The following is a 13,469-nucleotide window of genomic DNA, read 5'->3' as shown; positions in this document are numbered from 1 at the left end:
TTCATCTAAGAGCTCACTGTGGCTGCTCCTTCTTGTTTCATTGCTACATTACTGGAATGTTTCGAAACTGACCCACTATCAAAAATGACAAAAATAAGCGTAAGGCCATTTTTGTTCAACAACAGCTGAAAGTGTTGTGTTAATAACTCTATTAAAACAAATTTCTTGTGTCTGAATGAATCGGACATGAGTTCATTTTTCCTTGATCTAATCTCTCTTGATTCTTTAGTTTTTAAATTCTGGACGGTCCAGAGTGGGATCCTTGGAGATGCTCAGGTTCACTGCGACAGGATGAGACAATGGAAAAGTAAATTTCACAATTTGTGCAATATTCCACAACATATTACATGTAACTTTGTTTTACTTGTGAAAATGTGCTGCAGCTGCTCATTTAACGCATATCAGCCCTTGCTGGCCACAGTTGCACACTGTATTATTGAACGTCTGTTTATGTGAATTAAATCTGAGTAATTGAGCAGTTCTATCAAAAACGTGTAGCAATTCACAATTTAGGCCAGATATCAAACACCCAGCTTTTCCCAACAAACCGAAAACACGTCCTTCACTTCCCTTCAACAATGCAGCTTTCAGCATGAGTATCGCGCTGCGCACAAGTCCGTGCTATCATGTTCAAGTGAGTCCTGTCAGACTAAACTATTTGGAACGGGGCTACATTCACCGTGACAGTGATGTATTGCAGAATGCAGAGGAATGATGAGGAGGTAACCCGAGATTTCCCACACACATGCAGTGGAGGCAGACGCACATTCATGTGCACTGCTTCTCCTTAAAGAAAATTCAAACCTCAGACTCCATGATTAACACCAGAAGGGCGCGGGTATTTCTGTATGCAAAGACTCGGCGGGGAGGTTGCAGTAAATGTTAGTATTGCTCAGCAGGCTTTATGGCAACCGGATGGTCAGTGGAGGGAGACACAGTGAAGCGAGTTGCAGACTGTGTCTTCTCACTGTCAGTTAGAGGGAATAGAGTTCAGATAATGAGATGGTGTTTTTGGGATGAACTCTGCTGAAATTCCTATGTAAGGCTATGGGGAGTTCTGAACATCGTGACTTCATCGTTTAGTGGTTACCGGTTTGCACCCCCAGTCATGTAGGAGTGTGAACATCATACTCCAAGAAGAAGAAGAAGAAGAAGAACTGTGCATGGTTCGGCTGATTGTAATTTTTAAAGTCGCCTTTCATTGTCGTGATTTTGTTGGCATCGGTCTCAGCAACCGTGCAGCTTTTCTTTGTATTCTACTACTACATAGCTCACTGCTGTCAGTCGGAAGGCGAGGCACGCCCACACTGCACCTATCTGTCTCGGTGCCAGAACATTCCTCCTTCCTCGTTTTAGCATTTGTTTTCACCCCCACATTTTCCCAACAAAACAACACAGATGTCAGAGGTCATGTATCTCCACGTTCTCCGGCCCCACGTCCTTCATGTAGTCTGTAATTGAACTAACGGCATTAATATATTCATGAAGATTGGTTCATGAATGCAGTGATAATAATGATGGCTCTTAGATTACTCATCTCGGTACTTTTTAGTTTTTCTCCGTCTTGGAAGCGTCTCAGATCTCCTGCAGGCCTCTCTTTGTCTTCATGTCAAGTGGCTGTGTTTTCAAATGGAACTAATCATGGTGATAAAGCCCAGTTCAGACATGATTATGAAATATTATCTGGAAGTAACTGTTTCCAAATAGGATTTTTTAATTTCTGCAAATTAAAGTATGTGGCGTGTAACTGAAATTCTCATAAATATTGGATGAATAAATCATGAAGTAGAAGTAAACATGGCAACAGAGGAAAGGAGACATTAACTTCCTCGCGGTTGTTTGATGAGTGCGACTGTTTCGGCAGTAATATATAGTCACAACCCTCCCCTAAACATCATGTTCTTATAACAATACCTTCAAGTGGTTAAGTGCTGCAGCTACTTTTTGCCTGTTTGAAATGTGAGTCCGGTGATGTGACCCCAAGATTGGTTCCTAATGAGTTGGATCCCAACTTTTAATCTTGTTCCTGTGTTCACTTGTTCCTCAGAAGTTGACTTTGTGACTGGCCACAATCCCTGGCCTCAAATCCCTGACTACAGCATGTCAAATCTCCATAAGACATATCCTTGTTGAGGCCTCAGTGGGCTAAGCCTCCTTCTAATATGCTCGACTGAGCATGTATGCATAAAGAGATTTGAACCAAATAACATGTTCCCGTATGATATTAGACTCTCTCTTTGATTGTTTAGCTTTGGTCTGCAGTTTGTTGATTGTACTGGGCTGGATCCAGGTTCTTGTCCACACGTTTGTACTGGGTAGGTTCACGGTAGATGAGGAAACGCGGCATAAAGGGAAGACTCACTTATTGGTCCTTGCACAGTGCACAGCTTACAAGGGTTTTCTATATTTGCATTCATTATTTACACATGTTGTCCCACTATGATCTTTTTTTATGCAGTTTTCCAGTTGAAAAGTTTGGTCTTTCACGCGTAGCTCACACAGTGTAGTCCACAGTCATGCTGCCACAAATACTGGTAATGTGAAGCAGGGTCAGACAATGTCGTTTGGATACACTTTTCATAGCAAGCGATGGGTATGGTGATGTCATACCAGGGGACAGTATGGTATAAAAATAATTAGATTTTGTTTTAACCTGTAAAATTTGCCGTTATTGGGGTTATTGCAGATTATGCTAACAAACAACATGCAAGTGGTGCAGATCAGGGCACATATTTAAGTTGCAATGCCACATTTTCCTTAGAGGTAGATATGTGAAGGGTTTGTACAGTATAATATAAGAACTTATAAAACTGAAATGAATCATATATGATCCTCAACAATCAGAATGAATGTATTTCAGGCTGCAGGGCACTAATACTCTCCAACTCCGAACTAAATCGCAGCACGCATATTAGCTGACCTTACAGCAAAGCCAACCTGTCACCACTAGTCTGTCCACTGAAGGTACGGAGATCAAACCTGTGTCCAGCTCTGAATAAGTTAAAAGAACAACATGTGCTACACAGCTTGGGCCACATTTCACTGTGTTCACTTCAGGACTGATTTTGTAGAATTTTCATAACTTGTCTGACATTTCAAAAAGGCTCTACCTGCTATGGAGTTACAGAATGGTTTTACTTTAGCTCGCTTCCCATCCCAGTCGAACTAAGTGTTCCAGTGTGTGGGATAAGGCCGCTTTGAAGGCATCTGTGATTAATGGTCTGTGTAAATGTTTTTTCTTTTTCTTTGCCGTGCTGTGCCGCGCTGGTTACATCACTCCGTGTTCTCCGTTGCCCTCTTCAACGTGATACCCGATACCTTGTCAAACCAGGGGATCATGTCGCCAGCGTCAGAGTCTAAGGTTTCATATGTTTCACTATGGTGGTCTTTGATCCAGTGATGTCACATTGAAAACAGACGTGGTAGATTGCATGAGAACACTGGTCATAAAAAAAAGAGCCTTTTTACTGCTGGTGCGTATGCAGGCTTGACCGCATGTTTTCCTCCCTCCTCTGTTGTTAAAATGCTATGACACACACACACACAGACCGCAATTTTATGGTATAACCGTGGCTGTGCTGTACAGTATGTTCACAGTTTCTGCAGGTGAAAAAAAAAAAATGGAACGCATTATGTAATACAACTCAACCTTGTGATTTAGATAGTGGCGCTCTGAGAAATGAAAACCAGTGATTCAAATGAAAATGTCATCCGTTTAAGATGAAGCATGCTACTATAAACATGACTGTAACAGGTTTCAATACATATGACTTTGTCTGAACTGGAGATAACCTAGGTTCAAACCAAGTTTGTCAAAACAACTAAAGATAATTTGGAACGGTGGACAGAATATGGTGGTTTGGAAGCTCCAGAAAATTCAGGCTTGTAGTCTACACAAACTTTAAAGCACAAGAGTAAGAATGATTAGAAAGAGGTTAATTGGAGGCTTTACTTCTAAGGCACAAACTAGTAGCCAGGAAATTAGCCTGGTGAACAAGCTCACTGCATACCATGGAAATATTAGCTGCATTACGTCCAATCCAAGGAGAATATTAACAGTTAACTGTATTGGTTTGTCAGGTCATTTATAGGGATGGGCATCGACAACTGGTTCAATTCATCAGTATCATTAGCCTTCATGCTTTCAGTTCTTTTCATGTCGAATCTTTATGTCCCAGTCCAGAAGGTGGCGGTAATGCATCCAAAAGTTTTTTGCCAACGGCCATAAAACGAAAGAAGAAGAATCTTTACATGGAGTCATTCACATTATGTGACGACAAGGAAGACGCAATGGCACAGAGGCTGAAACGATTCAAAGTGTGGCTTCACTTCACCAGACGGGACTGTAACAGTGCGACGTGCAACTTATGCAGCACCGTTATTTTAAGCAAGGGCGGCGACACCACCGACATGCTGAAACGTTTGATGACGACGTACAGCATTAAGAGCGTCACGTGTCCAACAATATCCGGTCAGCTCAATGAACTTTCTGTTGTTTACACGAAACCATGAACGCCTACTTTTTCTAAACCAAATATTCACAGGAGGAATTAATAAGGGAATCGATAAAGAATCGCATCGATGAGCAGAATCGATAATGGCTTCGGTATCAACAAAATCTTATCTATGCCCATCCCTAGCCACGTATGAAAAATGCCACTGTCAGATTAGGTTTGTCTGCTAAACACTTCAGGTGAAACATTACTCTTTTTAAAAGTGAAAATCAAATGAAGTAAGTAAGCGGGCTGTCTTTTCTACCCTGTAATTCAACAACAATGTCTGTGATCTACAGTTTGAACATATGGCTGTGGGCCAAACTGGAGCTCGGCACCGCTCAGTGGGATCAAAGCCCACTGGCATCTTCAGCAGATTCCTGTCATCCATCGGTTCCATCTCATTCAGTTGACAAAAGGCGTTTTTGTTGTGCGAGAGCAAGCAAGCGTTTAAAGTCTCCGTGGGGCAAGTGAATTACTCATTGTTGGTGTCTTCAGAAGGGCAGCAGGACAAATCCCAGCGGTGCTGCTCTCTGTTTTTCTCTTAACGTTTTCTACCTGCTGGGATTTAACGTCGCATGCCTGAATAAACCGACCTTGTAACAATGCTACATGAAGAAAACTGTCTACTTTGAAAACAAAGTGGAAAAACTTTGTTAGGCTTGTTATTCTTACTCGTGGCAGTGTAAACACACATTTGTAAAACTGTTATTACGCTCATGAAATCCATAAAACTTAGATAACAGACCCTGTAAAAGGCTGGTGACACTGTCATATTTTTTTTAGCCTACGGTATTTTGTTACAGCCAAGATGATTGCCGTAACATTAGGAGAGCAGTTAACTAGCCCGGCCCTTATTTTGCAATGTTTCCATGGCAACTTAAATTTGTGTAGGCACTGGAAAACCCCCAATTTGGTTCATGAAGTTATTTCTTCTTCTTTGTGGGGAGCAGAGAGGAGGAAGAAGTGAGGAACCAATGTCTCTTTATGTTAGCACGATAGAAAAGCTCTGAAATTTAGATTCTGCGCAGGTTGTTCTATGTCACATGGAGGTGCACATTCGCGAAGAGTGTAAGAGTGTGAGGCACTGGAAGAGGATGCCAGCTGTCACTTGCGATTAGGGATGCACTACGGTCTAAATCAAATGAAAGCGGTTGGATTTGGACAGTTACGTATGTTGGACTCCAGTGAGCGAAGGCTCTGCGCTACTAGACAGTTAGAAATAGTTTAAAAAGTTGTAACTTTAAGATGTTTTGTGAACTCCTTGTGCAGCCATTAGCTTGGCCTGTTGATGAGTGGAAAATACGTTACACCCTAAACATCATTAAAACCTATGCTGTGTTACGGTAGAGATTCCATGTCTAAAGAAATTCACCCTTCAAACTAGCAACTATCATGTTCAATAAACATGGGCCTTCTGAAGGTGTCCTGTAGGCGCCTTTGGGTCCTATGGGTTTAGGAGAGGGGTCTCTGTGGGTCAGGTTGCAGTGAATCCCACAGATACTTCATGTTGTTTTTGAGTTGTTTCTAAACTGTTTTTGAGTGTGTGTGTCTGTGTCAGGCTGCGTCATGCTTGGGGATGGCTGCTGGCATCACTACGGGGTGATGGTGCGTGGTCTGGTCTAGGTGGGTGGTACATGTCTAAATATTATGCACACTAATGCCAGGCCCAAACCTTTTCCAGCAGAACATTGTAGTGTTGTTATTTCTCCTGTCAGAGGTTTTAATGTTGTGGCAGATTGGCGTATACAAAAAAATGTTCACATGGAAAACTAAATGCACCAATTTCCACATCTCCAAATCCAAAGACTTACAATTAGTGACTTCAGCTGTGGTGTCAATGATAAGTAACTCCTCGGGGAGTAATGGGTGAAAGCTGTCTTATTAAAACTCCTGACATCTAGCACTTGTGGTTTTCTTTGCTGTCAGCAAAGGGATTACAAAATATCTACAATTTTTTGTGAAAGCAGTCATGGCAAATGTCAGGCAATTTGGCCAGGACAATTTCAAAAAGATTCTTCACAGTCAGCTGAAGATAAGGCTTGTTGGGGTCAAAGTGCATATACAGTCAGAGGTGATCCGCATGAGAGGCATGCCTAGCGAACGTTGTCAGATAAGGGTGTGCGTCTGTTGATTGCAGCTTTGGTCGAGAATGAAAGGTTTTATGGGATATGCCTGTTCTAAAGCCGGCAAGACCATCAAGTTCAAAGATTACATAATAGTGATGTTTTCACTGACTACATCCTGTATTAACATTTAATTAAAAACACACACTAAAGAAATCACACTTTTGACTGTAGGATCAATGTATATTACTCTGAAGTCTATCAATCCCTCACTATAAAACAGGATTAATACAGAAGACATGACACTGCTAATTCTTGTGGCTAAACCCCTGATCCTTCAGATTTATTGATTCCGACCACAGTCTGTCTTCCTGCAGTGGAAGGGATGCGGTATGACCCGAGCCAAGATTTAGATATGATGACACAGGCGCCAGTGAAATGAACTAAAGCTGTTTGTGACTTTGAAGGCGCAGCTGCAAGCCCTCCTGTAACGTTCACTTCTAATAAACAAGCAGATAAATCACAGCAATCATCCAACCATAGATTCAGGTGGAGCGTCAGCCTCATCAAACATATTCCTATGGATTTTTTTCCTCGTCCTGTAATCATTGTGAATTGTTTGTCCTTTCCTTCTCTGCTTTCCCTCATTTTGCTTACTTCCTGTTTAACTTTGAAGAGATCATCGTCCCTGCGTCTTTGCCATAGTTTTGCTTCTCTTGAGTTTTCCCACCCTTCCCAGTCTGCGTGCCCCTCCCTGAGTAGTTTCACCAATGTATCACTATCCTGTTAGCCCCTTGTGTGTACATATAGTCCCCTTTCTCGCCTTTTCCTCATGGTTAGTTTGTCTTTTTTTTTTCACCGGATGGTTTCCAAGTATTTTATATTGATTTATCTTTTGTTGAACTTGCTAGACCACATTTCACCAGATTACATGTGGTTGAATTTGGTTCTGTTTGGATTTAGCTTGTTTTATTACCTGTTTGTCTCTCTACAACTAACATGTCTTCTCTTGGTATTATGATAATACACAAAATCAGAACAAGGACCATTTGTTTGGACTTTGCTTGTATTTCCCACTTTCTCAGGGCAGTTCAAATAAAATTATCTTGTTTTAGCAACCCTGTTTTGTTCTTACATCCATCCTGCATTTGGGTTGCTCACATTTCCTGTAGTACAACGACTTCTAGTGTCTGGCAGTGGGCTCAGAAAAACATTAGTGGTTACCCAGACTGGGTGTTTATCAAAACCACTAAAAGGCACAACAGAAAGAGGGAAATTGTAGACCAGAAAAACATGGTTATTTGTTTTTCTGGCTATGGGTATGTGCCTGAACAATTCTCAATGATCTTCAGCACCATTTCTCCGTGCACTTCAAGCCAAGTAACATAGAGATGCAGAATCTTGTCACCTCTACATTTGCAGTTCAGTGCAATGAGGAATGCACAAACCTGCACATTTTTAAAAAAAAATACCTTGTCAAGTGCATGGTACATGGCAGGAGAGCTTACTCCTCAATTCAGGGCTCAGCAGTCTATCTTACCCTCATTTGAAGACAGCAACTCATCTGAGGTGTTCAGATTTTGTCAAGATAAAACTGTGGTTCCAAATGAGTGGAGAAAGAAGCCATCAGTGTCAAACTAGAACAACAATCACTAAAGAGAGGATTTGGTCTGAGACACCGTCTATCAGCCACTTAAAGTGCAATCTTAAAATCTCTCGCCAGACAACTTGACCCCCATTCACACCTTGCCCCAGATAAAATAAGCAACTGACTGGACAACTAGGGAGTTAATCACATTATAGTGGGTTGTCAACAATAAGGTAGGTCATTTCAGGCATCCTGAACCAAAGAAGCATTTTAGATTAAGGGACAAACTTCCTTTAACCTCCTGAGACTCAAGCTTTTATTTGTCATGTACTGTTGATTTACAAAAACTAAGCATCATCTTTCAACAGGATGTGTAATCCCAATGTCCTCAAACGAGTACTTGCTAATTAGCAACACTGTAGCTTTTTACTACTGATAGAATTTGTTAAATTTGCACATCATATCAAACTAGAGACGTTAATAAACATAAATAGACAAATTTCAACCATAAAAATAAAATAATGATTTTGCTGAAATCATTTCAGCAAAATCATCATTTCGCTATCATCCTATCATTTTTTTTTTTTTTTTTTTTACACCAACTAGTGTATTGACCCTTTGCTACCACTAGAGGGCAAATAAAGGCGTCCACTTGTGAGGACAACGCGTCCAAACCTAAAACCTGTCCCCATATGAGGACGCAGGGTCTCAGGAGGTTAGGGTACTCAAGCAAGTCCAGTTGCTTTGTTTGAATACTGCTACTTACCATGACGTGGGTCTACACAGACATAAAAGCTTTCCATTAGTGTTATCTGTACTTAACATGCTACAGCTAAGAGGGTGGACATGGTAACCATTAGCATGCTGGAATTTTTAGTGTGACCATGTTTGCTTGCCTGCCCCCCTGAAAGCTGCAAGCAGTGCTGTCCTGTATGTTCCTATATAGACTATGATAAAAAGATAGTAAGGTACAATGTAGACAGCTGTTCAGGTTGGAGGGTTTTATAACTAACGCCACCTCATAGTAAATCCTTATTTAATACCTTACCACACTGTATATGTTTTAACAAGTTCAAGAAGGACATGCCTGCATTTTGATTCAAAGGACGACAATGTTTAAGGACAGTCTCATAGAGCTGCCTGCATGTCTGGGTGCTCTCAGTTAGTTTTAAATGCTATAAATAGCTCCCAGTGCATTGCCACCATCGTCTGGACTGGTAAAAGGGGCTTACCATGATTTGCAAGTAGCCAGGGAAGACCTACGATGGATGCAGTTAAATTTGTTCCCAGCCCTGGATTGATAATTACAGAGGACATATGTTGTTTGACTAAACCTGTGATTTACAGCATACAAACTTCACCTAGGCAGCACTCAACATACTACTATGTGTCAGAATAACACTCACTACCATGAAAGGCCTGAGCCCCTGAAAGCACCAAGCATCAAACAGTTCTTAATCCCAACATAGAAATCTCTGCCTCCCATTGCCGCTAATGGAATATCTTTAAGCAGTGAGACCTGCTTACAAAAGCTATAGGTTTTGTGACAAAACACAGAATCATTTGTCACCCTAAGGATTTTCTTAAACACCTCGGCTTTAGCTGCTTAGCCTAATATGGTAATGTTAGAAAGACTGAGATGAAGCACATACTTTTGAGGTGAGAGAGTGAATCATATGCAGAAAAATGTATGCTTGAACCTTTTTTTTTTTAAAAAAAAAAAACAGAAAGTCAAAGTCAGCATTCAAAATCAAGATAACATAATGTCAAAGTGCAAGTTGTAGTTTTTCTGATGTCACATGATTGTCAAAAACTATTATCAACTTGAAACTAATTTATTCTGGACTGTCAGAATTGAATGAAATCTTAAAATCATGACCACTCTGTGACCCAGACAGATCAGTGATATGGAATAAAACAGCAGCTCTCTTTAAAGAGTTTGGAGTTCCATCAAAATTGCCGGCACATTTCTTATTCCAAAAGCATAAAAACATCATATCTTTACAGTAGTGAAATTATTTTCTTTCTGTTTTGTAAGGTTTTTAGTGCAGTGTGTTTATTATGGGCAAAATAGGAAGTCAGATGGTGCTGTTATAAAGCCACACGCTTCCATAAGGAGGAGGTCAGGGAGGATGGATGGGTTGGCAAAACATTAGACTTTAACACAGAGATGGAACATGTCCATGTTTACCAAGATCTTTCCAGAACCCCAACCCCATGTTTACTATTGATACAACGACAAAGAGGCTCTTCTATTTGATCCCTAAAGTTAAATAATAACTTAAATAAATCAAATAATAGCAAAAAAAAGAGCCCTCCTGTATGTTCCTGTGTAGAGATTATGTTCTTTTTAAGGATAGGAAGGATACAATGTAGACAGTTGTTCAGGTTGACAAGTTTTACAGCTAACTCCTCCTCATAGTAAATCCTTACTTAATACCTAACCACACTGTATATGTTTTAACAAGTTCAAGAAGGACATGCCTGCCTGATCTCAAACTATCATAGTCCATTACAAATAGCATGTGGTGAATATGTCAGAAATGCTGTTTGTAAAATTTGGACGCTGAGTAAATTCTGAATCCTAATAATTTCAAACACTGTGCACTTAAGTAGGAAGTAGTTCATTCCTTTAATTGCTTGACTGCCGTGTATTTTTCTCCACAAAGAGCCTCTGTTAAAGGGGCGGTGATCTTGATGTATTTCCCTGACGCCTTGGCTTAGCAAATGAACCTAACAGCCAGTTGTTTACAGCCCTCCACATGCATTTAATTCTGCAACGGTGGTCATTTTGACTTTGCGGTTCAGTCAGCGTAGAGAAAGGCCAACCTAAATCCTCATTGGTTCCCATGGACTGGGAAACATTAACCCTTCATGCTCATTAGCCATGTGAGCAGGGACTGAATAGGTGGACAGGCCTCCATTTTAAGAAGAGGAGGGGTAAAGTAAATCAAAATCACCCAGCTCTTGGCAGAGGCCGGTGTCAACTGCTGGGTTGTTGTATTAAGCAGATAATGTGATTTCCGGACAAGAGCTCTCTTCATACCTCTCTGCAGCCGTGGCACACTATGAGGTAAAAGGGTGATTTTCCAAATACACTGGACTAAAGCTTACAATCAGGATGCAAGAGGCAAAGTCCGGGTCCATAAAAGCGTCTCAAACACTGATGACACCGAAAGACACTGCTGCTTTATGCTCCTTTCCACTTTGAAGCAGTTTGGTGTGCGGAGAAATTGGCCGTCTATTCCAAAGGAACAGAAGAAGCAATGAGTTTATGTGATTTCTAGATCGCTCAAACATTTTATTAATGAAGTGTGTAAATGCATTAATATCTGATATTGTTGTAATGGCTTTGAACATTCTTTTTGGAAACTCAGAAATTAACAACTATGGCAGTGAATATGTTTTCAGTTGTTTAAGCACACTTTAAAGAAACTAGTCAACTGAACTATTTGAAAGCTACTACTATTGCTACCAACTACTATTCTACAAAGTGCACTGACAAATATTTCCAAATTAAGAATGATTCCAATGAAAATAGTTAATGTGTATCAAGCTGCTACTAGTGAAGAGGCATCCCTGAACTCTTTAAGTGTTCACGGATTCACATCTACCAGCACCATGTTGCTACTTTGAGTGAAAAGCCTGAGAGACTCAGCAGCTGAAGCATAAAAACACAAAAGTAACAGATATTGGGCTTAATTTCTCCCCCAAAAATAATAAAAATAATTACCACAATTGTCACCCTTTATGAACAATAATGTTGCTCTGCAATTTTTAGTGGCATGGAGTAACTGTGCACACCAGAAATTTTGTTAATTTGTTCAGCCAGTGGTTAAACCTTGGGGACGGGGGGGTTGTAGGTTTATTTTAACCATGACAGCAACTCCTAACAAAATAATTCCACTTTTTAAGTAGATAAGTGCTCAGTTTACAAAGTCAACAAAAACTTAACCCTAACCCTAACCACATCAGAAAACCCAGAGTTGTTGTCAAAAGGCCTTGTTTAGAAGACACTTGATGTATTTTGTCATAAGAGAGACTGCCAAATCCTTTTCAGCAGTGTTTTACTCCATGGTTCATCCAACACACCATCATGGAATGTAACTTCATCTCAAGTTTAACTTTATAGAAGATGTGACATTAAATTGTACTCAGACAGCCATGCTCAATATTAAACAACAACGTCTGTTTGGAGTGTTACATGCCAGAAGACACAAGAGTGATCACTCTGCAGTGCCATGAGCTTTAAAGGATCATGGCAACTAGTCACTGATCATGTGACAATAACATCATGGACGCCTCCGTGAAGGTGAGGAACCCAGTGGGTCATTGCTCCAAACTAGCAGCAGTTCATCAAGCCTGTGGAAATACTTCACTAAAGATGAAGCCCATATTACCGTGACATGCTGGATATGAGAGTCAGTCCTGACATACAACTGAAGTACACACTCAATCTGAAAAGACACCTAACATGCTAACTATAGCAAAGGAAAGGTTCAAATCCTCATGACGGTTGCCAATAAACAACTTTACCAAACACCCTGAAAAATACAGATTTTTTTTTTTTAACCCAGCTGCACCTAAATGCTGTTGACGGTGCTGAGTCATATAAGCTATATCGCACAGTATTCATTAGCGCATGTGTTTATGTTCAGTTCTGTTGTGGTTGACATTGTTGCTGTGGTTGTAGAGCACGTGTTTTTGTCCTTAATGTCAGTGAATGCACCATCAGAGAGAAGTTGTGGTAGAGTTTAGATTGACCAGACGAGCAAGAGCCGGCATTTAAAGTGTCAGAAGACTGAGCATGTTTATGGTGTTGACGTGAGCTATGGCCGAGTTGAAGGTTCAATAGCTTCCCCTTCACGATTTGTAAACAATGTGATGTTTTTTGAGGGGTGGGGCTTAACTGGATGCAACACATCTCAAACACTGAAGCCTGTAAATGGTGGTTAGCATATTTCAATGGACTGTTTTGACATGAATGGATGAGGAAAATGCATATTTTAGAGAATATACTAATACACTCACTCCCCGAGACCCGAGTGTTGTTTTAAAGGGTTCACTCTGACTGATGTGAGGACATTCATCGTGTCCTACACTCTCACTCAAAATGCAACTTCTGCTTGGCCACCGCTGAAAAAATATATAGTTAGCATTAGCATTACGTGTAACAAGATTCTCCCAAATAATGATTGACTTAACCAAATTTCAGTCATGATTCAGTCTAGCCCATAATTTTTTCCAGGCTGAAACTGATGATGCATTACATATTAATCTGCCCTGATATGAAGTGTGCACGTTGTTGATTGTCTCACTCCA

This window comes from Mugil cephalus, chromosome 9 (genome assembly GCF_022458985.1).
Source record: "Mugil cephalus isolate CIBA_MC_2020 chromosome 9, CIBA_Mcephalus_1.1, whole genome shotgun sequence".
NCBI lineage: Eukaryota > Metazoa > Chordata > Actinopteri > Mugiliformes > Mugilidae > Mugil > Mugil cephalus.
This window is presented reverse-complemented; position numbering follows the sequence as displayed.